Source organism: Leopardus geoffroyi, chromosome D3 (assembly GCF_018350155.1).
Source record: "Leopardus geoffroyi isolate Oge1 chromosome D3, O.geoffroyi_Oge1_pat1.0, whole genome shotgun sequence".
Lineage (NCBI taxonomy): Eukaryota > Metazoa > Chordata > Mammalia > Carnivora > Felidae > Leopardus > Leopardus geoffroyi.
In genome coordinates, this window is record NC_059339.1 from 50834127 (window position 1) to 50856133 (window position 22007).

At 36.0% G+C, this 22007-nt stretch overlaps 1 pseudogene; it reads right to left on the bottom strand.

Moving 5' to 3' along the window:
• Nucleotides 1-13632: 13632 nt before the first annotated feature.
• LOC123587738 lies at nt 13633-14775 on the bottom strand (annotated as a pseudogene).
• Nucleotides 14776-22007: the final 7232 nt, after the last annotated feature.

Below are 22007 nucleotides of genomic sequence, written 5' to 3' on the forward strand. Positions count from 1 at the left end.
ACTTATAATTTTTATTAATTCTAGCCTTAAATATAAAACATACATACCATCATCTATCATTTATAACTGCTAAAACAATTTATTTTTTCCTACATAAAAATATGGGACATCTTATTTATTAACATCTTATGACAAAATATAATTATTGGGCATTAGGAAAGGAAACTTCATGTCCTCGTATCATATTTCAGACATTTCCATTCTTTCTACAAGTGGGAAATTTTTGAGGGGACATTTTGGGTCTCTTAGGTCTCCTTATATTAGAAATGAGCTATCACCCACTCAGGTTTATTAGCTGCAGTACATTGTAGTTTATACCTTCCAGCACACAGCTCCACTTCCTCCTTTTAGAAAGACTCAGAATATCCCAGTTCTGATATTTATTTTATTTTTGTTTTTATTTTTTGAGCGAGAGAGGCCATGAGCATGTGTGCAAGAGCAAGCAGGGGAGGGGCAGAGGGAGAGGGAGATAGAGAATCTTAAGCAGGTTCCATGCCCAGTCTAGAGTCCCATGTGGGGCTCAAGTGGGGGCTAGATCCCATGAACCATGAGATCATGACCTGGGCCAAAATCAAGAGTCTGACGCTCAACCGACTGAACCACCCCAACCAACCGAACCAGTTCTGATGTCTAAATGGGAGAGATCATTCAGTTATAAGGCTTACCCAATCAGTGTATTTCCAGACTGTTTTTCACAGATTCTAGTCCAAGGTTGGACATGGTAACCAGATCTAAATAATGGCTTCTTCATAACCATAGTGATTCATTTAGTGATGGGAATGAAACATTGAGCAAAATGATTGTGTGAGAGGTGTGCGGTACCATGATTTTACATCTCTCTTTTGATCTTTGTCTCTCTGCTGCCTCTCTCACCTCTCTTTCTGCATATGGATGGGGATCAGGTAGCTCCAAGAATTGTGGATGACCATGTTTCAACCACAAAAGAAGATAGTTGTGAGGTATAATTGAACCCACAAAAAATTGAGCAGAAGTAGGGAAATAAATTCCATTCTTAATGACATCATAGACCTATGGATTTATACCATTCCTGAAGTCCACATGATGCCTAGTCTTCCTAGTTGCATTAGTACTAAAATCCTTCCTGATAAGGTGGTTGATGTTATATACAGTGGTAAGAGATCCAGAGTTCTGATATATCAGTGAACGGATCACAATGAAATATCACTCATATATATGTGCTGTATTTCTCACTTAACCTGTCAGTGCTGAAACAGGGTGAACTCGATTCTCTGTTTCTGCTTCCGTGTGTGAAGATTACACGAGCAGAGCCTCTACAGTATTGAGGGGGACCCACAATTTCTCTCCTTCTCTCTACTTTCTAGAAAACCAATATGTGATACAATGAATTTGGTAAATCAAGTTCTGTCCTGTGCACCCAACTTGCCACAAAGCAGGGTGCACAAATGTAGATTTAGGCAGGGAGTAGGAGACTCCCATTTTAGCCTCAAATCTGAGTCACATGCTCAGATCCAGCTTTATCAGCCCCACCTCTACTTTGAGAATTCTGGTCATCTCCCCTTCTATCACCAATGTGTCTCATGACTCTCACGTGGTCATCAGTTCATTTTGTACAGTTTTTCCATAGTTTAAAACCTAAAGGAAAAAGGGCGTTCAGTTTAAGGCCCATTCCTACACAATAAATTTATTTTATAATTTTGTACTAAGCTCAAAGAACTAATAACTGCAAAGGTACATAATGTATCAGCTACAGTTTTGGGATGTAAGGGTGGCCAACCACATTTGTGGTTCCCCTACTCTAATGTATCTCTTTTTCTATGCTGGATAACAGGGAAAGGATGAACAACCGAGAAGGTATTTCATAATAGTGACAGTTGGCCTTTTTGAGTGTCATCTACTAGGTAGACACAGTGCTCCAAACTATGCATATTTTCCTATCCTCACAGTAACTACTCCAGATTTGTTCAAAAAGGTTAAATAACTCGGTCAATAGCAAGGGAGTTTCACAGAGCTTGCCTCTCAGAACAAGCCTGAATTTCTACTGCGTTACTTGGAACAATAGAGACTTAAACATTTTTGTGCCTGCTGACTTTCTCATCCCCTAAGTATCATCAGTGAACGTCTTAGAACATATTGAATCTTTCACTTTCTTAAATTCCCCACAGCAACGCCCTAGTTATAACTCTCCTCATCTCTCATCTGAATTGCTGTTAGAACCTCCTTGAAGTTTTCATGCCTCTATAGGTTCCCTTCATCTATAAACTTCAATTCCATTCACTTACTGCTTGTATAACTTGGAGTAAAATACAAAACTCTTATGAATGTTTTTTCCCCAGATGTAAATTACATTTTACAGTTTTAACATAGGATTAGGGCCAGGTTTAAAAAAAACAGAATTGCCAGGGACATTGATTGGCACTCAACAAATGTTATTTTGATTTTTTTCCTCTCCTTATACAAGAGTTCTAAAGCTTAACTGCTGAAGGCTCGTCTTACTCAGAATACTTTGGAAAATCCATATAACATACAAAATAAAACACATGCTCTTTAGATTGGCATTCATGATTCCCTGCCATGAATAATGATCCCTTTACAACCATACTACTTGTGGTTCTCAGATCATACCATGCATGACATGCCTTATACAGTGAGAGGTATTCTTAAATCTGCCTGGAGTTTTGTTCTTCTCTTCCTGTTAAAATCAAACTTATCATTCAATGTTTACCTTATATTTCTTTTCCTTCAAAGCCTTTCTTAACCTCTAGACTAATTATATCCTCTGTATCCCCATAAAACTTGATTTTTTGGGTTCATTTTGATTTTGATTACATTTCCACTCCTAGAGTATATCTTCACTTTCCTCCTGTACATTGTTCCTAATAATTCCCTAATTAATATTTTTTGATTTCTGTTATGAAAAATATGCTTCAAAGAGTATGAAAAATTATCTGAATAATATTTAGCAGTCTTAAGTGTGATGAAAATCAGATACAAGAAAATGTATCTTTCTGGAGAAGGAAAGACCTCTACTAAGATCTCAGATTAAAGACTAATTTCCTTTACTGAGTTGTATGGAAGAAAGAGCTCATGATATGTTGATCTTCTTTTACACACAAATACCTGGACTTTGAATAATATTTTTTAAATGTTTTGAGAATTTTGGAAAACTTTCTGTACATTTGTGGGTCAGTGAGGACACAGTGTCTATAAGACTAATTCAGAACCACAGAGAAGCATGGAGACATCAAATTTATCTGACTGACAGTATCAGCCTTCTCTGAAGTTTGATTATATAGCCACATGGAAAGAGTCTATTTATTTAATAAAATTATGAACATAAAATCATTTTAAAATGCTGTTCTATACCCCATTTGAAGATAAAAATTATATCTGATACATTCCTTCACAGTATATGCATCGTAAGAAGTTAAACAACTGTCATGTAATATATTCATTCTCTTTATGAGGGGTAGGGTTCGGGGAAAGGAAAGAAAGAAAGGTCCTTGTCAGAACTTCAAGCAAATGTCCTATGCTATATTCTCAGAGGAAGAGACCTGATCTGTTGAATGCCTTTAACAGAACATCTCTGGGTAAAAGATTAACTAGATCCAGAATCTATAAGGCATAGCTCCTTGGAGAATCAGTAAGCTATATACTCTCTGGGGTATTAAAAGGAGATTTTTCATAATTTAAACGACTTCTGTGTGAAGTAACCACATGAAAATTACTTAGAAATCTCATTTATTATTCTGGGCTGAGGTATATGTCCAATGCAAGAAGAATATTTTATTCACCATTTTAAATTGTTTTGTGAAGGAGAAATGTTATGATGTTTGATCTTCCATAGTATTGAAAATGAAAATCTTGATATTTTAATTTCTTCAGAAAAGATTAAAACTTTATGTAACTGACAATTCAGAAATAAAAATATAAGTTGATCCAGGAGCCACAAATCCTGAGGTAAATATTACCATTTAAAAATTTTTTAACGTTTATTTTTGAGAGAGAGCGAGAGAGAAACAGAATGTGAGCGGGGAAGAAGCAGAGAGAGAGAGGGAGACACAGAATCTGAAGTGAGCTCCAGGCTCTGAGTTGTCAGCACAGAGCCCAATGCAGGGCTCAAATTCACCAACTGTGAGATCATGACCTGAGCCAAAGTCGGACTCTTAACTGACTGAGCCACCAAGGTGCCCCTGCTGTTTTTGTTTGTTTGTTTTTGTTTTTGTTTTTTTTTTTTTTTTTGAGAGAGAGAGAGAGACAGAGAGCTTGAGGGAGCATGAATTGGGGAGAGGGGTGGGGGGAGGGAGCATCTTAGACTCCTGCTCAACTTGGAGCCCAATCCAGGTCCATCTCATGACCTGACCTGAAATCAGGAGTGGGATGCCCAACTGAGCCACCCAGGCACCCCAATGTTACCATTTTTTAATTACTACTTACTAGGGACTGATTATAAAGTAGAACATGAGTTCGGACTTTTAAATTGGTCTGAAAATCACATGTAGGAACACATCCATGAATTTTTATTTTGTATTTCAAATTTACCTTTTTATTTTTTCCCAAGGAATTCAACAAGTCAATTTTTGCCTACAAGGACTCTATGAGCCTACCTGACTCCTGGGGATAGTACTATTTCTTCTAAATAAAACATGTGGCTTAGCTTTTTTTTTTCTTTATTTAACATGTTTATAATACCTCCTGATTTATTTTACTAGGAAAATATCTTTAATTAACAATAAAAATATAATATTTCCCCAAACATTATGCATTTTGAATGAAACATGAATAACATGTACATGAGTTAGAGCTATTGATAATATTTCACATAGACCATCACATCCTAATGAGTGAGTACATCCACTTACGGTAAAGGTAAATCAATGCCTCCAGCAAAGGTATGCATATATGTCAGCCCACTTGAATTATGCATTTAGTATATAACTCAAGAGTTTCCTAAATCCTTCATCAAAACTGGCACGGGAAAAAAATTGGCTCAGTATTTCTGTTGAAACTGGAAAAACAAAAGACTGCTTTCCACCAATAGTAAAGTGAGATCAGGTGAAGTAGGTAATATTTTATATTTTGTATCTACTGTGACATTTTTATTTAAGAAATGGCATATCATCATAGGAATTTAAACATTAAAATACACTATAGAGATTAAGCTTGTGAGAAGGAGAGTACAGTTTAGGATCCACTTATAAGAAATGTAAAAAGTGGATTGTGACTTCTGCTTCAGAGTAAGGTATAGAAACAAGGATTGGATGTACCCTTCCCCTGAAGCAACTTAGAAAAATAAGACAAAATATATGAAACAATGGCTTTTAAAATACTAAACATCATGCGACTAACAGTGTTCCTTGAAAGAGTAGAAACAAGGGAGGCAGGCCCTGTGATTGCTAGAGCTTACTGCCTTCAGCGGGAAGGGCTTGAGGAAGGAAACCCAAGCATAGCCCATTGGACTCCCAAAGTTGAGAAGATGGGGCTGAAAGTCCAAGTGATCAAAGAGGCTAGAGTTTGCAGAAGAGAGAGCTGGAAATGAGAAAGCTGTAGTGAGAGTTGTAAAGACAGAATCTTCCTTGAGTTTTCAGTAGAGTACTGATCAGTGCATACTTGTCCGGAAACTACCACAGGCTGGGAAAAGAATTTTCCAACACAGACAGAATGGTAGCTGGTGCTCATAAAGAGCTGGAAATAGTGCCTGTTTTCATCAGCCACTCTAGAAAACATCATAATTCACTGGACATTGGACACAATATACACAGCAGTATCTTACTTTAGTATTGGGGCATAATTAGCCCTAGACTTTATGTTGTTCTAGTCCTAATTAATGAGTCTTTAATTTTTTTTTTACATTTATTCATTTTTGAGAGGCAGAATGAGACAGAGCATGAGCGGGGGAAGGACAGAGAGTGAAGGAGACACAGAATCTGAGGCAGGCTCCAGGTTCTGAGCAAGCATTCAGCATAAAGCATGGGACTTGAACCCACAAACTGTGAGATGATGAGCTGAGCCAAAGTAAATGCTCAATGGACTGAGCCACCCAGGTGTCCCAAGTCCTAGTTAATGAATCTTAAAAGCAAAACCAGAAAGGAGGAAGCTACTTCCAAGTAACTTAACTGCATCCCAGAAAAAAGGCTCTAGAATATTTATAGGAATAAAAGAAATCAGCACTCAAGAAAGTAAAATTATCAGTATCTGCAAAGGAAAACACCTTTTTCTCTGTACAACTCACATTTCTGACACCAGATGTGTGGGTTTTTCCAAACCAAGTAATTCTCCAAATCTTGGTACAGAGTGAATGTCCTACCAATTTAACTCAATTTTGACACTAACTGCCTAGAATTAGTGCAGACCCTGTAGGTTAAGATATTAGTCCTATAAGACTGCCCCCCTCCCCTCACTTCAGATGTTAATTGCAAGTCCTAGGTTGTCATCTGTATTTTTAACAGACCAGCTATAAATTGGGGAGTTCCCACAACCAACTTCCTTAAGTTCAAGAATTTGCTAGAATGCCTCAGAGAATTCAGGGAAATGCCTGACTTACTGTTACTGGATTATTATAAAGGATACATCCCAAAACAACCAGATGGAAGAAATGCACAAGACAAGGTATGGTTGCAGGGGGCAAGAATGATGGAACTTCCATGTATTCTCTGGGTGTGCCACCCTCACAGCACCTTGACATTTTCACTGAACTCCAGTAGCTCTTTGAACCCCTTCTATTAGGGTTTTTATTGAGGTTGCATTATGTAGGCACACTTAACTAAATCACTGGCAATTAGTGATTAACTCAAATTCCAGCCCCTCTCCCTTCTCTGGAGGGGCAGTGAGGAGGGCTGAGTATTTCAACCCTCTAACGACATGACTGCTTCCCCAGACTGTCAGCACCTTCGTCATTAGGAGCTTTCCAAAAGTCACCTCATTACCTTATTGACATAAACTTAGGTGTGGTTAAAAGAGGCTTATTTTGAACAGCAAGAGGTGCTCCTCTCACTTTCATTACTCAGGAAATCCTAAGGATTTTAGGATCTCTATGCCAGGAACTGAATGTGAAGACCAAATATTTCTCATATCACAGTATCACAACCTGGCATCCAATCAAAGATCATCAGGCTTATTAAGAAGCAGGAAAATACAAATATATTCTCTGTGACAGAATTATGCTAGAAATCAGTAATAATATCTGAAAAATCTCTAAAATATTTGGAAATAAAAAACATGCTTCTAATATTTCATGGATCAAGAAGTAAGTGACTCAGAAAATTAGAATATATTTTCAGTTGAATGAAAATAAAGACATAATTTATCAAAATTTGTGGAACAAAGCTTTGGAAGCTCTTAGAAGGAAATTAATAGAATTAAATCATTAATTTATATGTGGATGTGGCATGTAGGTTAAGAAGAGACATCACAGAAAGAATGTAGAAATACTCAACTGGTTTTGTGTCATCTCTTTTCACAAGTGTAAAAATTCTCCAAAGGATGAACAAATATCTCTAAAAGAATATTCAATTTATAGGAAAACCTGTAACAGTTTAAATAATTTCAAGTCTTCAGATTCAGGATCAAAATATATGGAAAGAATATAATTTGAAGATGTCATTGAAAAATCACATTCTTAATCCTAGAGAATATTTGGAGAAAGGAAGAGATGATAAAAATAAATTAAGCTTTAAAACCTGACAATGTGAAAACTGTAGAGGCCAAGGGCAGGATGGTCCAAGATGGAGCATTTTGGAATGAACATTATTTTGAGTTAAAAGTAATCAAAACTCAGCAGATGCGAGAAAATCTCTCTTCTTGGTCCTCAACAAATTTACATCGGAAAGGAGAGCCTGTACCAGGAAGAGAGTTATTAACAGAGGCTCCTGTTCATCTAAGAAACTTATCTCTTCATGATAGGGGAATCTTTGTTTTTCAGAACATCTTTCTCCTGCTTGCATCCTTCCTCTCCTTTGCATCCTCTGACCCTACCCCTCTCCTTAGGTCAAATAAGGAGCCTCATTGTCTCTGGAATCTTGTGTCTGTGTGGATTCTCCATAGTACACTATTAAATTTGATTTTCTTCTGTTAAACTGTCTCGGGTAAATTTGACTCTAAGTCAATCTGGAAGGGCCTTGAAAGGTAGAGGAAGGTCTTCCTTCTCAACAGGAAGGAATAACTAATCCTAAAGGAAGAAACAAAGATTCTAGAAGTAGAGGAAAGTAGACTATGCAAAAGCCTGGCAAATTTGAGAATGAATTAATTCTGAAATGATTATTTGTAAGTACTTTTACAAAAGAAGGTACAGAGCTCTTAATATGTCATTATTAATATACATTTCACTTTTTAATATGGGTAGCCAACATATAATTAAGGAAAGAACTTTAGAATATACATTTTCACTAAGTAATAATTCTTAAGAGCAGAAAATAAATGTGGAATATAATAATTACTATATTAAAAATATTAATGGTAAAAATATTTTCAGCCAATAAAGGTAATTCAATTTTCCACTTTACTGTGTTGTCTTTCGGTCGATCACTAAAGTGATGTCAACCTGAATGGAAGTCTCTATGGCATAATATATAAGGTTCAATATCAAATACCAGTCATGAGTTTTGGAATTTTTATCTATGTGACTTCTAATGTATTTATAAGCACCTTGTTTACAGTAATTTCCATTTAATTTCATAGCTCCTTTCTAATTTATACTAAGATAATATTAGAATCAATAATAGGTAAATAAATAAATGTGATATGAAATTGTGTTTACTCAAAATAGGTTAATATAAATTCTGAAATATTCATTTCTCTATTAGCATAATACAAAAATTTTAATAATATTTGAAATTACCTCATTTTTCCCTCATGACATTACTTGAAAGCTCAGAATTTTAGAACAGCATTTTTGGGTTTCTCTGATGTGGTAGGATTATAGGAAGACTACTAAAATAACATAAATATACAATATTATTATATATGGATTTTTCTATGGTAACTTTTTAATAGAACATTATTATACATAACAAATTAAATATTCCTTGAAAGAGTAAGTTAACTTCAGGAAAGCAAATAATTTTTATTAAGAATAAAAATATACATTTTATATTTTATTATAAATAAACGTAAAAAATCCAAGCAAGTTTCTTATTTACCCTTATAATAATACATGACTTCTAAGGACATGTCATCATTTATATATTTAAGTTTTTACTCAGTCACTCAAGTATTAAAAATATCTATTGGAAATGAAAATCAAAATACGAAGTTCACTTACTCTTTGTGCAAAATCCTCCTTCTAATATACTTACTTCACATGATCAGGTTTTCTGTAAGTCCTGAAAGACAAAGGTATAGAAAGCAAGAGAAATAACCAATTGGTACAGGTAATAATAGAGTCACTTGTGCTGTTATTTACAGATATAAGCACTCTTGTAGTTGCCACCTTCCATGCTGACAAGAACACAGGTCTGCTGCTGGGATATAGTTATTGTTTTGTTCTTTAAATATAGCTATAACATCATTTCTGATACATATCCTTCTATGATTATAACAAAGAAGATATATGAGAAGCCATTTATCTATATCGTGACTCTGGTAACACTCTTGCCTGTTGCCACAGAAACCCAGATCATGGTCATGCATTTCTATGAAAATAAGAAATAGGAGAATATTAAGACTTGCAGCTCCATTCTTTAGTTCTTGTTTCATGTTGGCACAAAATCAGATCATTACTTGTTTTGACTGCCTTGTTTACATTACTTATATCTGATAGCCAACCATCATTTGTGTTTTACTCCATAAAAAGTATGTCTTGGCAATTTGCACATCAGCAAATGTAATTGAGCACATAACGTATTGAATTTTCCTCTAAAGATACATGCTGGACAGTTTCTTGTAATTCTTTTTTTTTTTTTTTTTTCAACGTTTATTTATTTTGGGGACAGAGAGAGACAGAGCATGAACGGGGGAGGGGCAGAGAGAGAGGGAGACACAGAATCGGAAACAGGCTCCAGGCTCTGAGCCATCAGCCCAGAGCCCGACGCGGGGCTCGAACTCACGGACCGCGAGATCGTGACCTGGCTGAAGTCGGACGCTCAACCGACTGCGCCACCCAGGCGCCCCAGTTTCTTGTAATTCTAATGACTGCATCATTATATTGTAAAAATTATGATGCGATCTGATATATATACATAACCATTCAAAGCTAATACCTTAGAAGTTTTTAAAAACTCTTCATTGTACCTTCAACTAGATTAAATTCATTTTTACTCCCCTTGGCAATAGTGGGCTTTGTGGGTCACGATAACTGGATAACTTTTTCTGATTCCTTTTATTGTGCTTCACATAACTAAAAAGTGTGAAAAGAAGGCTTGCATTCAGCTTGGCTTCATATTTTAGAGAAGTTTGTATTTGTCAGCAAGTCTTTTTGCTGTCTATTGTTTGAAGGCTAAAACATAAATCTTTCAATAGAGATAAAAATTGTTTGCATAGGTGACCGATTTTCTTTGTTGCTAATGATATAAAAGCTCCTGGAAATAAGCAATTAAGACAGGCTACATAACAGTGAGTATATACCATACTATACATATTGTTTTGATCATCTTGCATTTTTACTTAGGAAACGATGTGACCATAAACTAAAATAAAAGTAAATCTTACTAAAGCCCTTTGTGTCAGAAAATTTTAGTATGCAAAAAAATAGAATTTATACATTTTTAATTAATTTTTATTTTTTTTAAATGTTTATTTATTTTTGAGAGAGAGAGAAACAGGGTGCAAGCAGGGGAAGAGCAGAGGAGAGGGAGACAGATTCTGAAGCAGGCTCCAGACTCTGAGCTGTCAGCACAGAGCCCGACCCAGGGCTCAAACTCACAAACTGTGAGGTCAGGACCTGAGCTGAAGTCAGTCGGTTAACCACCCATACACCCTTTATACATTTTTAAATATTACAACTTTATTTAGCTAATTTGATCTTCAAGTCACCTCAGTTGTTTAATTTTTTTTAATTGTTGCAAAATTATATCTAATGAAATGCACAGGTATTAAGAGTACAGTTTGATGGGTTTTGAGGAATGTACAGTCATGCAACCAGTATCTAATCAAAATATTGAACTCTACTATGACACTAAAAGTTCCTTCTGTGCCTTTCCAGTTAATCCTCATCCATGCTCCTGCCTAGACTCAACCACTGTTCTTATTTCTTCAACAGAAGTTAGTTTTGTTCTTCGATACTTTCATGAAAGTGGAATCATATACTAGGCACATGTTTTGCTCAACATGTTTTTGAGATTTGCATATGTTATGTGAAATCTTCTTTTGTTATTGCTGTATACTGTGCCTTTGTATAAATATACCAGAATGTATTGCTCTAATCATGTGTTAATATACAGTTGTGTTGTGCTGTTTCCATTTTTTTCTTTTTTATTGCCATTACAAACAAAGCTGTATTGAACATTCTTGTTAAAAGTGTTTATGAGAAATACAAATTTAATTTCCCTGGGAAATTATTACCTGGAAATTATTACTTTGGAAATTAAATACCTGGAAAGCGCACCAGTTAGTTATTTATAGCCTCTCAGTTCCAAATTCGAAAATTTGGCCTGCTTTGTGAAAGTGGATCAGGGCCAATTAAATATTTTTCCTTGGTCATTTTTACCATGTTCAGTTTTGTCAATAGAGGGCGCTAGAGAAGCATTGCAGGAGGAAGGTTTGCCTCTGGGTTCCAGTTAGCTTCTCTGCCTGTTTCCGCAGTGTGGACAGTTTCTCCAGCCTTTGCCTTCTGCAACACACGGAGCTTCCCCAGCACCGGATTCCTGCTGAATGGCAGACAGAGGCAGTCAAACCGACTCCTCTGGTGGCACATGAACCTGGTAAGTTTCGTAGGATAGTGTCTCCAGTGAGATACCTTTCCATGAACAAGTTTCCTCAGAACTTTGTTAAAACAACTGTATTGAGGCATAATTTATATATAAAAAAAATCCTTAACATATTTAATATGTATAGTTTGAGGAGTTTGGAAATATGCATATACCTGTAATCCCATGACCCCAATCAAGGTCATACACAAAACCGTTATGCCAAGTGAAATAAGTCACAGAAGAACAGATATGGCATAATTCCACTTATGGTGAGACATCTAACGTAGTCAAACTTATAAAAGCAGAATTTAGAATGGTGGTTGCCGGGGGTGGGGAGAGCAGGAAGTAGGAGATTGTCCAATGGGTATAAAATTGTACTTGTTATAAGAGTGAATGAATTATAGGGAAATGCTGTACAACATATTGTCTAAGTTAACAATATGCTGTTGTGTTTTTACCCAAGACTCATGAGGAGTCCGTTTCCACCAAGTTCCACTGACATGAAAGGGTAACACTCTTCTGCCATCCAGTGAGCACCCTACTGAGTCTTCCCCTGAGAGGTGGGCATCATGTTTTTCGGGTGCTTATCTAAGCCCTAGGAGTAGTGGCTGCTCCTTCCATGTGCTGTTCCTGTGTTCTTTGGAGTTGTCTTTACTTGTCTAGTCTCTAATTCCTTGATACATTTAATCATTTTCCAATACACTTTCCTCGTTCAAATTTCTCATGATTTCTTTCCTCTGCTTGAACCAAGACTGACACAGAGGAGAATAACCGGATCTGATAGTAAGTACAAGTTTATTAGAAACTGCCAAGTGATTTCCTAAATTGGTTGTATCATTTTATTTTATTTTATTTTTTTGTGTTTTTTTTTTTGGTTGTATCATTTTAAACCTCCATCAAAAATATAGGAGTTTTCTGGATACCCCATATTCTCTCTAGCATTAGGTATTATGCTGTCTTTTAAATTGTAACCATTTTAATGTGTGTGTAATGGCTGTTGTAGTTTGACTTTGCAATCCCTGAAGACCAATAACATTGAATATGTTTTCCTGTGCTTGTTGATCATTTATTTATATGATATCCTTTGTGAAATGCTTTCCAAGTCCTTTTCTCATTTTAAAAAATAGGTTACCTTTTTATTACTGGCTTATGGAAATCTTTATATTCAGGATGCCAGGCCACTGTGAATATTTTCTGCTACTCTGTGTCTCGCTTTTTAAATTTCTCAGCTATCTTTTGAGAAGAATTTTTTTTTTTGAGAGAGAGAGAGAGAGAAAAAAAAAGAGAGGGTGCACCCACAAGTGAGGGAGGGGCACAGGCAGAGAGAGAGAGAGAGAGAGAGAGAGAGAGACTCTTAAGCAAGCTCCACACCCATCGAGGAGCCCCCCTGGAGGCTTCATCTCAGGATGGTGAGATCATGACCTAAGCAGAAATGAAGAGTCTGACGCTTAACTGACTGAGCTACTCAGTTGTCCAGAGGAGCAGACATTTTTTTTTAAGACACATTTATTAAGACTATTACATTTAGCAATCAACAGCATGGGTGCCAAAAAAACAAATTAATTAATTAAACCCTTTGTTGGAATGCTTTACAGTTTCCACAGAATAAAAACTAAAATAACTTGTTACATAGTTAGTCATAAATACAGCCAAGTTCCTTGCCCATAGACACAAGTGTTGTCTAAAACATGTCTCCTTGGTAGCAGCTAGTCCCTGCCGCCATTGTGCTTGGCCGAGTTCACAAATCTGTTGTAACCTGTAGCTTCCGTGCCACTTCTCTGACTCTCCTCTCTCTTGCTAAGCTTTGTTTCCTGGCAGTAATTAAGACCTTCTGCCACTGCCACAGCTACTGCTGCTGCTGGAACCACCACAGCCACCTTGGTTTCATGGTCTGGCAAAGTATTGGCCTCCACCACCATAGGGGCCAGAGTTTCTGCCTCCAAAATTTCCTCCTTTCATGGGTCCAAAATGTGAAGATGGACTGTTGTAATTTCCAATATCATTACAGCTTCTGCTACCTCCAAAGTTGCTTATTACCAAATCCATTATAGCCATCCTCACTGCCACCATATCTACCAACACTTCAACTGCCGCCAAAGCCACCTTACCCACTGAAGTTTCCTTCACGACCCAAGTTGCCTTCCCGTGAAAACCACCTCCATGACCACCACTGAAGTTTCCAGAACTACTTCAACCTCTTTGGCTGAATTAAACCCTAGCCATCTCTTGCTAGAGCTATTCTTACTTTGCAGTTGTGGTCATTCACAGTATGGTATTTTTGAACGACAATCTTACCTACAGAGTCATGCTCATCAAATGTTACGAAACCAAAGCCCCTCTTTTTGTCACTGCCTCTGTCAGTCATGATTTCAATCACTTTAATTTTCCCATACTGTTCAAAATAATCTCTTAGATGATGTTCTTCAGTGTCTTCTTTAATGCCATCAACAAAAATGTTTTTCACAGTTACTTGAGTACCGGGTCTTTGAGAATCTTCTCTTGAGACAGCGCTCTTTGGCTCTACAACTCTTCCATCCACCTTGTGTGGCCTTGCATTCATGGCTGCATCCACCTCTCCCACAGTGGCATATGTGACAAATCCAAAGAACTCTGAAGCACTTGGTGTTTGGATTTCTCATTACCACACAGTCAGCAAGCATTCCCCATTGCTCGGAATGGCTCCTTAGACTCATATGGGTTGTTTCAAAGCTCAAACCTTCAGTGAAGAGCTTCCACAGCTGCTTATGCTCTTTGGTAAAGTTTGATTTAGACATGATGGTGGTGGGAAGGCAGACTTAGCCATGCTTACTCAACAGTATCCACATGCAGAAAGCCAAAAGCAGACATTATTGATATTACTGAAGAGCAGGGGGAGACTGCGTGGCTCAGTTGGTTAAGTGTCTGACTTCAGCTCAGGTCATGATCTTGCAGTTCACAGTCCGAGCTCCACATCAGGCTCTGTGCTGACAGCTCAGAGCCTGGAGTCTGTTTCAGATTCTGTGTCTCCCTCTGTCTCTGTCCCTCCCCCATTCATGCTCTCTCTCTCTCTCTCTTTCAAAAATAAATAAACTTTAAAAAAATTACAAAAATATTAATGAAGGGAAGTTTACAAATTTTTTAATTTTTAGTTAATTGTTTTTAGGTCATTTTCCTTAAGAAATTTTGCCTACAATGAGATCACAAAGCTATTCTACTATGTTTTCTTCCAGATGCTTTATACTTCACCTTTTAAATTTTAGGACTACCTCAAATCAATTAATCTAATTAATCACTCAACTGAATAAACCAATTGGTTAGATTAATTGATTAAGCTCTCTAAATTCATGTTTGTGTGTAGTGTAAATAATGGTCAAAATTTGGGTGTTTCCTCCATATTGCTGTCTAGTTGATCTAGCACGATGTAATGAAAAGACTTTGTTTTTTTCACTGAGTTGCATTGAGAACTTTTAATTCCTTTTCTTCCCTTATTGCCATTGGCTATATTAGCAGTGCAATTCTGAATAGAAGTCATAAGACTAGGCATCATGCTTTAACCTCAATTTCAGGGTAAAAACATTCAATATTTTACTATGAGTGTTTGGTTTTTTTTTTTTTTTTTGCTATATTATAATGAGGTATAAATGACATACTGTAAACTGCATATAATACAAGGTACCATGTGGTACCAAAGTACCATGGACATATGTATATAGCTGGGAGGTCCTTATCACAGTCAAGTTAGTAAACATATCCATCACCCTCAAAAGTGTCTTATGTAATCCATCCCTTCTATATCTTCCATCCTTACTCCTAAGCAATTATAGATCTATTTTCTGTCAGTATTGATAAGTTTGCACTTTCTAGAATTTTATATAACTGGGGCAGTATTGTATATGATCTTTTTTTGTCTGTATACTACCATTCAACACAATTATATATAGCTCCATCCACATTGTTGCATGTATCAATAGTTCATTGTTTTATTGCTGAATAATATTCCATTATATGGATATACCATTATTTGTTCATCCATTGATCTTTTGATGAATATCCAGGTGCTTCCAATTTTGTTTTTATTACAAATAAAGCTGCTATGAACTTTCATGTATAAGTTTTGGTATGGATGTATGCTTTTTTTTCTCTTAGGTAAATGCCTAGTAGTTGAATGGTTAGTTCAGGTAGGTTTATGCTGAACTTCTTAAGAAACTTATCGGATCCTTACATCATCCCAATTTTATTATTATTTCCAAAAGGACTAAAGATTTGAATGTGGAATTATAACTTCAGAGGTTACAGAAGACAACATGGAGACTGTATAATCTTGGAGTGGGGAAATGACTTCTTCAAACAAGATATAGAGAGCCTAAAGCATAAGTTAAAAGTTTGAGCCTTTTCCTTGCATTAAAATGAAAACCAATCTATTAATCAGAACACTAAGAGTAAATCACAAAGTTGAAGAAGATATCTGTGTAGTGTGCACACACACCCACACCCACGCAAATATATATCTACAATAGATTATAATCTATATCATATATAATAAATTATTATAGAAGATATAAAAATAATTCATACACATGGCAAAGCAAAAGATAAACCAACTAATGGTCAAAATATTTTGACAGGCACTTCAAAGAAGAGGATATATGAATGTCCTCCACCAAAAGTGTTAAAAAATATTAACTGGCAAATTGGTATTGAAAAACTCCAATAAAATGAAATTTCATCATCAAATTGGCAAAAAATAAAATGTCAAGAAATATAAAATTTTGATGAGGATGTAGAGAAACGAAGACTGCTAATGAGAATATAAATTACAACAATCACTTTGAGAAATAAATTAGTACAGTCTCATAAAGCTGAAGATGTGCATAGACACTATTCCAGGAATCCATCCTAGGAATTTACCCTGGAGAAAACTTCAGCATGTGCACCAGAAGACATACCAAAGAATATTCATGGCAGCATTGTTTGTAAAAACAAATTGAAGCAAACTACAACTCCTCAAAACAAGATGTTATCAATAGGAGAATAATGCATTTAACAGTAGTCCTACAAAGAATTCTACACAGAAATGAAAATGAATGAAATGCATCTATATATATAAAGGTCTCAGGAATATAAAATGTAGTAAAAATGCAAGCCACTTGGCTTACACAGCTAATACCATTTATAAAAATATCAGAAAAATAAAAAAAACTAAATAAGTGATAAAGTATACAAAGCCTTGTATCCTTTTATGTATTTAATATGTAATATGTATATGATATAAAACATATTATACTTTAATATAACATAGAAAATGTTTAAGTTGTATGTAGTATAATATATATTATATAATTATTTGATATTATACACAAATTATATAATTTAATATATTAAATATAAATATATATTAAATTTATATATTTATTTAATCTATATTTATTTATAGATTTACTTAATCTATATTTATTTAAATATAGATTAAAAATAGATTAAAAATAAAAATAGATTAAAATGAAGACAATGGAGTAATTTTTTTCAAAATTTCAAGGAAAATTTAAACATAGATTATTATATATGGCTAAATTACTATGTAAATATGAGAGTGAAGTAAATATTCTCTGAGTGAAAATGTTTTAGAATTTTAATCACAAAAAAAGTCTGTTTTTGAAAATAGCAATCTTGAAGGAAGTGTTTCAACTATAAAGAAAGTTGTCTACGTTAGGAATACTAAGCCATGGCGATTAAGCATGAATTAAAAGTAGAGAAATTTGGTACAAAATAAATGAAGTAGAATTATATGTAGAAAAACAAGTAAATTTCAAGTTCTTAACCCTAAGTGAAGCAAATTAGGACTAAGAATGATAATGAATATATTGGTAAAGAATATGCTCACCTAATACAACGTAAAAAGAGTGCATGATCTTCAAGTGTTAATATATATTGTACTAACCATATGTAAGAATGTGCTAAATTCATTAGTGTGTATGTCTGTTGGCATGAGAAAAATCAAGGAGGAATAAAGCATCAAGATGGCAGGAGAGTATCACAGGTGTGGAAGACAGAGAAAAGGAAAGAAGTGTCTTTTGTGCCCATGAAATGAGTTAATCACAATTATGTGTATCTTAAGTTAAAAATAGCCAATGGAATAATGAATCTATGGAGATGGACAATGAATTGAGCAAGTCAAAGAGAAGCAAGATATCACATGGAAAATTAATCAGTCCACATGATGAGAAGCCTTACTTGCCTTAGGGCAAATGGGATTCAGTGGATTTTTTTGAAGGAGAAGTAAAGTGTAGAGTCTCATTTTAATAAAAATCACTCCTTTGTGACATGGAGAAAGTCTTTTAAGATATGAGAAAAGAGCTTAGGGGGAAACTCAGGGAACAACAAATTTAAAGGCTAGACGAGACAGAAGAGGCTTTGAGAAACAAAGAGAGGTGAGCTTAAAGGTCTGAGAGTGGGAGGAATAAAGGACAGGATGGGGTTCCCTGGGTTAAGGGTGCTTGCAGGGCAGAGAATGATCAACAATGTGCCTGGTGCCTCAGAAACATAAGGGCTGTTTTTGGACCTTCGGATTTTGCAGTTAGAAGGCTATGGGTGAATTCTTCCCCTGCAGTTTCACTGTTTTGATGTGGAAGCCTTATTTTGTGATTCAGTGTGTTAAAAAGGAAGAAAAGGTCCAAAATAGAGTCACTAGCGCTAAGCCCGCATCACCAAACCAAGGCTCAATACCTAACCTAATTCAGCTTCAGCTTTCCCCAGGAATGTACTCTTAACCTGTCAGTCTGGAATTTTCTGGTCAGCACCAGTGAGACCCTGCTTCACAGGCCCTCCCTATTCCCCAAAGGTAGCTGAGGCAATCTGCTCTTTCCTTATCCCTTCCAGTTTGTATCGCTCCTTGGAGTTGCTTCCAGCTTGCTAGATGAGATGCTGCCCAATTCCTGAGTTGTAGAATAAAGCCTATTAAATTATCCAATTTATTCAGCTGAATTTTATTTTTTAATAGATGGAAGTGGGATTTGAAGAAGTAGCCATGGTAAATAGAATAAATTTAGTTTTATCTGAAAGCAAGAGGCAGAGGGAGGAAGCGATTCAAGGGTAAAGGAAATTGAAGGTAATAACTTGCTGTTTTAAAATAGAATTTCCTACTTATTCCCAGAGTACATTTTTTAAAAGTCTGAAGGATTCATTGTGTTTGCCTTGCTAATGATAAATTTAAGTATTTATCTTTGGATGTAATCTCAACTAGCTGATGAGCTCTTGGAGGCCATGGATTATATTTTATTCATTATTTTAATCCCCATAGCATGTGATTTCTACATGTCTAAAAATCAAGAACTTGAAAAATTTTAACTCGTCACCATATAGTATTTCATCTTTAAAATGATTCTCAAGTATTTTATCTTCTCTTTTTTTTCAATGTTTATTTATTTTGAGGGGTAGCAAGTGAGGGAGGGGCAGAGAGAGAGAGAGAGAGAGAGAGAGAGAGAGAGAATCCCAAGTAGGCTCCATGCTGTCATGGGGCTTGATCTCATGAACTGTGAAATCATGACCTGAGCTGAAATCAAGAGTCCCCAAAGTAACAATTTCCAGGTGATAATTTCCAAAGAAAATTAAAATTTATATTTATTCATAAACACTTTTACCAAGGATGTTCAGCACACCTTTGTGTGTAATAACAGTAAAAGAAAAAAAAAATGGAAACAACGCAACACAAAATGTATATTAACACAAGATCAGGTCAATGCATTCTGGTATATTTATACAAAGGCACAGTATCCAGCAATAACTGAGCCACCCAGGTGTCCCTCAAATATTTTACCTTGAGTAGCAAATCTTGTTGGTAGTAAAGTGTGGCCTACCCCAAGTACATCTTTCCAATGAGAGGCAGCACAGTATAGAGCAGTGGTTTCCAAAGTGTGGTCCCCTCCTGGGAACCTGTTAGAAATGCAAACTCATGGGGCCCTATCTAGACACAGTGAGTAGAAACTCTGGGGCGTGGGCCCAGCAGTCTGTTTTCTTTCAACCCCTGGAGTTGATTCTAATTCGCCCTACCATTTGAAGACCACCCATGAAAAGCAACAGCAACAACAAAGAATCCTTGAATTTAACCAAACCTGTTTGTCACATACAACCACATGCAGTCAGTGTGTTATTAAGAACTCTAGAATGGAGTTTCCTTAAGCAAGGGGTGAGGGAGGTGGGGGCACCTTGAAGAGTCATGATGAGAAGCCAGTGACACAGTGGGTGGAAGCATTTATCCTACTCTCTGCTACAATGTTGATATTCAATGTGTATTTTCCTTAAATGTGTATTTAAGATACAATGTATTGCTATTATGCAATTATGTTGTCCTAGAGAAATTTAGAAATAACATGGTTAAAAGTTGGGGCGGGGGGAGTATGGGAATTGATGTAAGCTGAGCATTTACTTTCATCTGGCAATTGTCCTGGGTTTTTTCCTAGTGTCATCTACGTTTGAAACAAGGTCTGTTTCACTTCAAAGTCTATTTTATTTTTAGCATCAGTCCAGGTACCTTTGTGCCAAGAATGAGTTCATTAATTCCAAAAACAAACAAAACAAAAAGATTTCTATAAAGAATTCCAGATTTCCACTTCAAAACGTCAAATTCTTTATTTTTAAACAGGGGTGCATTTAGGGATGGGGGCAGAAATATGCTGTAGCAAATGCGCTAATAGCAAATTTCTAAATAAGGAAGATATATCTCATATTTGGGGAAAATAAAGGCACTGATGCTTGTTTGCCCTGTAAATGCGTTTTATTATCTGGAGAGGAATCGAAAGATAAAGGGATCAATCACAGGGAAAGGCATGCATTTTTCAGAGCTTTGTCTCTTTCTATTGTTCAGCTTTAGCAAGAGTATTAAAACAGCTCCCTATAAACAGCACTTATTCATACTGTTCACACTTTCATATAGCTTTCTCCCATCCTCTATCTTTAAATGCAAGGTCAGCTCTGTACTGTTATGAAGAGAACTGTTTTGGAATCACACCTCCCCCTCTCTTTCATGCCTCAGATATAACTCTGAGCTCTGATCTTGAATTGACATACATTTAAAAACAATTCAGTCATGGACTGATCAGCTGATCTAGTGACACAGACCACAGGTTGCTCTTGCCATTGTTTCTTTGTTGCTGGTGGGCTTTTGTTTGAATCCTGCAGCATCAGCCCTGACTGCAATAATTGATTGACTGAGCTATGCCACGGGGCACAACATAACAAAGGAAGAAAAATATGAACAGTTAGCGAAAGAAGCCCTGGGAAAAGACATAAATAAAGGTAGTGTACCCAAATACTGCAGTGTTTGTAGAATCCTCACCGAGGCAAGGAAACCAGGTGACGGTATCTTTATTTGAATGTTTGGGAGGTGAATTCAAGGAGAGACATTGTGTTCCAAGAGGCCTGGTAAGCCTTCAGATGATCATTTCCTAAGCTAATCGGACAAACACACCCACATATAGATAAATTCTGAACCTCAATGGCCTTTACAGTTTGTACTTCTTAGATAATATGGTAAGGAATATTTTAGAAAAGTCTATGGTAGACAATAGCCATCAAGTCAATAAATACAGACTGGCTACATCTCTGGTAACATTAGCATATAAATCCATTTGTGTGAACCATTCAGAACTCAGCATTCAGCCTTTTCCATGAATTTGAATAAGACTTACTAAAATCCTTTAAACTTTCAGTGAGGTTTGTGTATACCTGAGGAAATCACAGCCTTTTAAAAATCTCAGGATGGGAAAGCGCCTTAAAGGTCAGATTACCCCATTACCTTGTAATGAGTTGTTTGGGAAAACGCAGTGTTATCAAGTTATGTCTATGGTAAACTCACACACAGTTGCTAATTGGGCAGAAGCTTAGCATCTGAGGCACTTTAATTGATGACAATTCATAGAGCAAGTTTCAGACAAAATTATTTAAACAGTGAAAAAGATCATTTTGAGCTCTCTGCCTTTTGCAAGAGGACACAGAGTTTATATTGTATTGAATGAGCAGATTTCTTTAAAATGTTCTTGTTTATACCTAAGTAGGCTGGTTTCTGAAGACTTTTCTCCCATCCTCCCATTTTTCCTTCCTTTTTTCTATTCTCTCGCTATCTCTCCTTCCTTCTTTTCTACAAGATAAAAGCCAGGTAAAAGCTAATTAAGGAACTCATCTCAGGAATTGTTTAGAAACACACCTAATAAA